The following is a 4,814-nucleotide window of genomic DNA, read 5'->3' as shown; positions in this document are numbered from 1 at the left end:
TTCCTGTCTGTCCCTGACATCACTTCCTGTCTTCCATAGAGACTTCCTGTCTGGGTAGAAGTGAGATCACCACCTTGTGGAGCTCAGAGGAACTGCAGCCCAGAGAACCGTCTGGTAGTGTGACCCCGGCCTTGTGTTGGGTGTGTATGGACTGTATGTCCTCATAGAGGGGTCACCTCCACTCCCACCAAGGGGGACAGAAATATATGACTGCCTAGTCCAGCCTTTCTCAGCCAGGGTTCCTCCAAAGGGTTTTAGGGGTTCCTCCAAAGGGTTCTAGGGGTTCCTTCAGCAATGAACAATTTCTGTCTCTCAGTAACAACTGACATCAATGATCTGTAAGGGGGGCAGTCTTCCCACTGATGACCATGTAAGAATGTCCTTCCCCCACTGACCACTGATATAAGGGGGTCCTTCTCCCATTGGTCACCAATGTAAAGGGCCACTACACTGACCACTGATATAAGGGGGTCCTTCTCCCATTGGTGACTAATGTAAGGGACCACTGCACTGAGCACTGATATAAGGGGGTCCTTCTCCCATTGGTCACAAATGTAAGGGACCACTGCACTGACCACTGATATAATGGGGCCTTCTCCCATCGGTCACCAATGTAAGGGACCACTGCACTGACCACTGATATAAGGGGGTCCTTCTCCCATCAGTCACCAATGTAAGGGACCACTACACTGACCACTGATATAAGGGGGTCCTTCTCCTATCAGTCACCAATGTAAGGGACCACTGCACTGACCACTGATATAAGGGGGTCCTTCTCCCATTGCTCACCAATGTAAGGGACCACTACACTGACCACTGATATAAGGGGGTCCTTCTCCCATTGGTCACAAATGTAAGGGACCACTGCACTGACCACTGATATAAGGGGGTCCTTCTCCCATCGGTCACCAATGTAAGGGACCACTACACTGATCACTGATATAAGGGGGTCCTTCTCCCATCGGTCACCAATGTAAGGGACCACTACACTGATCACTGATATAAGGGGGACAGAAATATATGACTGCCTAGTCCAGCCTTTCTCAGCCAGGGTTCCTCCAAAGGGTTTGAGGGGTTCCTCCAAAGGGTTCTAGGGGTTCCTTCAGCAATGAACAATTTCTGTCTCTCAGTAACAATTGACATCAATGATCTGTAAGGGGGGCAGTCTTCCCACTGATGACCATGTAAGAATGTCCTTCCCCCACTGACCACTGATATAAGGGGGTCCTTCTCCTATCAGTCACCAATGTAAGGGACCACTGCACTGACCACTGATATAAGGGGGTCTTTCTCCCATTGCTCACCAATGTAAGGGACCACTACACTGACCACTGATATAAGGGGGTCCTTCTCCCATTGGTCACAAATGTAAGGGACCACTGCACTGACCACTGATATAAGGGGGTCCTTCTCCCATCGGTCACCAATGTAAGGGACCACTACACTGATCACTGATATAAGGGGATCCTTCTCCCATCGGTCACCAATGTAAGGGACCACTACACTGATCACTGATATAAGGGGGACAGAAATATATGACTGCCTAGTCCAGCCTTTCTCAGCCAGGGTTCCTCCAAAGGGTTTGAGGGGTTCCTCCAAAGGGTTCTAGGGGTTCCTTCAGCAATGAACAATTTCTGTCTCTCAGTAACAACTGACATCAATGATCTGTAAGGGGGGCAGTCTTCCCACTGATGACCATGTAAGAATGTCCTTCCCCCACTGACCACTGATATAAGGGGGTCCTTCTCCTATCAGTCACCAATGTAAGGGACCACTGCACTGACCACTGATATAAGGGGGTCTTTCTCCCATTGCTCACCAATGTAAGGGACCACTACACTGACCACTGATACAAGGGGGTCCTTCTCCCATTGGTCACAAATGTAAGGGACCACTGCACTGACCACTGATATAAGGGGGTCCTTCTCCCATCGGTCACCAATGTAAGGGACCACTACACTGACCACTGATATAAGGGGGTCCTTCTCCCATCGATCACTAATGTAAGGGACCACTACACTGACCACTGATATAAGTGGGTCCTTCTCCTTCTGGTCACAACCCCGCCCCATGTTTCCCATATACGTTACATTGTTATAACAAAGTATTGTAGAGAAGATCCCAACATAGAAAATGGTGGAGAAATTTGTGTATATGCCTTCACAATTCCCACCAGTTTATCTCCAGGGCTTCTTCCTTCAGAATATATACATTCGGGGGTCAATCTTCAGGCCCAAAATGTTCATTTTCCCATGTGCGCAAAACAAAATGCAAAACCAGCTCTGGCAGTGAAAGGATTAATGTGAGCTAGATGGGATCACTCTGCTGGGGTCACCCTCTACATTAGGGGTAGGCAAATCAGAAAGAGGCGGAGATCTACCTGAACAACATGGGAGGAGTCAGAGATCACCGGGCGCAGTGCCGCCTCCTCACACCTGATTTAAACCTCTAATTGCCGTACTACCGTGTCACAGTCACATGGATTCCACTGGCTTCTAGAATTTTCTGGAAGACTCCAGAACCAGGAGGGGCTGCTAAAGACTTGACCTGTAGAACCCTCCAGCCTGGCCTAAAGTAACCCAATCAGACATGCTCACTTCACCACTGTCAGCCAAGCTAAATTTAACTCTATAGCACCCAGAGAGGGCGCTACATTATTATGACCAGTTTATTGCTTCACACAGACTTGTAGATCTCTTCTTTCCTGCTGCTTGCACCCCTCTGGAGTCTGCTAGCAGGAACAAGAGGTGAAGTTGGTATCACTCCGCATGGGAAAGGAGGCATCGGGACAAGAAGTGGAGCGAAGCTGGTATCACTCCGCATGGGACAGTAGGCATCGGGACAAGAGGTGGAGTGAAGCTGGTATCACTCCGCATGGGACAGTAGGCATCGGGACAAGAGGTGGAGTGAAGCTGGTATCACTCCGCATGGGACAGTAGGCATCGGGACAAGAGGTGGAGTGAAGCTGGTATCACTCCGCATGGGACAGTAGGCATCGGGACAAGAGGTGGAGTGAAGCTGGTATCACTCCGCATGGGACAGGAGGCATCTGGACAAGAGGTGGAGTGAAGCTGGTATCACTCCGCATGGGACAGGAAGCATCGGGACAAGAGGGGGAGTGCAGTTGGTATCACCCCGCAGGGGACAGGAGGAATCGGGACAAGAGGTGAAGTTGGTATCACTCCGCATGGGACAGGAGGTATCGGGAAAAGAGGTGTAGTGAGGTTGGTATCACTCTGTATTGGACAGGAGGCATCGGGACAAGAGGGGGAGTGATGTTGGTATAACTCCGCATGGGACAGGAGGCATCGGGACAAGAGGTGGAGTGAAGCTGGTATCACTCCGCATGGGCCAGGAGGCATCGAGACAAGAGGTGGAGTGAAGTTGGTATCACTCCGCATGCGACTGGAGGCATCTGGACAAGAAGTGGAGTGAAGTTGGTATCTGTTAGGGACCAACCAGCGGTAACCTCTAGCTCCCCACAGACCAGAATTCCCCAGGGCGCAGAATCTAAGCTCTGACCTGCTTGTTCACCAGAGCCCCTGATGGTGGGGATGGACTTGGAGCAGGACGAAACCAGGTTGCGGCCCCTGGGTACAATCAGCTGTGGTAGAGATACCTGCCAGTGGTACATAGCAGGTAAGAGCCTGATGTGAAGAGGTGGAGGGAAGCGAAGTTAGCCAAGCCAGGTCAGTAACAGTGTAGGTGTAACAGTACAAAATCAGCAGGCAAAGGGATAAATGGGTCACAAGCCAGGTTCGGTAACAGGATGTCAAAACGTATAGGAGCAGACAGAAGAATGGTCGGACGAGCCAGGGATCAGAGCAGGAGACGGTCAAAAGAATCAGGGTCAGGCAGGGTCGGCAACAATGCAATCTCACAGGATACAACAGGAACAGCAGGAAAGACCATAAGGCAATTTGGACATTGCACTGGCCAGTTTAAATAGCCCGCCCGGATCCGACCGGCGTGTCTGGGTCCCAGTGCCTGCCTGGCACCGTCATTGGTGACAAGCACGCCTGGGTCCTAGTGCCCACCTGCCTGTAGGTCTTGTCGGGATCCTACGCACTCGCAGATTCGTGCATCTAGGTAAACCGCGCGTGCACAGACCCACGCGCCGTGGCCAACCTCGGTATTCCTGACATTGCCCCCCCCCCTTTCGGGTAGCCTCCGGATGCCCAACTGATTTTTCCTTTGTGGGTGATTGCGGAAGAAATCCTGAATCAATCTAGGAGCATGGACATTTTGAGCAGGTTCCCACGAATTCTCCTCTGGCCCATAGTCTTTCCACTTGATGAGGTATTGCGTCTGACCACCCCTCCTCCTGCAGTCAATAATCGCTTCTACCTCGAATTCCTCCTCTCCGTCAATGTCTGTGGCCTCTGGGGGCCTAGATCTATGATTTGAAAAAGGATCTGGTGCTACAGGTTTCAACAAAGACACATAAAAAACAGGGTGTATCTTAAAAGATTCGGGAAGTGCCAGCTTCTACGCAACCTCATTGATTTTACGTTCTACTCGGAATGGGCCCACGAATTTGGGTGCCAATTTCCTAGATGGACAAGCCAGTTTTAGATTGGTCGTTGCCAACCAAACTTGATCCCCTGGGTGCACAACCAATTCCCCTCTTCTTCTCCTAGCAAACATTTTCTTACTATCCTCCTAGGCCCTTGCTATGGTCTCCTGTAACAATTTGTTATTGGTCGTAAAGAAATTTAGAGTCTCTTGAGCCGCTGGGACCAGATCAGGCAGAAAAGTGGGATGGAACCCATAGTTCGCGAAGAATGGGGACTGCTTAGTGGCAGAATGGCACG

This window comes from Staurois parvus, unplaced genomic scaffold (assembly GCF_062004578.1).
Source record: "Staurois parvus isolate SC_StPar_1 unplaced genomic scaffold, SC_StPar_1.0 ptg000380l, whole genome shotgun sequence".
NCBI lineage: Eukaryota > Metazoa > Chordata > Amphibia > Anura > Ranidae > Staurois > Staurois parvus.
This window is presented reverse-complemented; position numbering follows the sequence as displayed.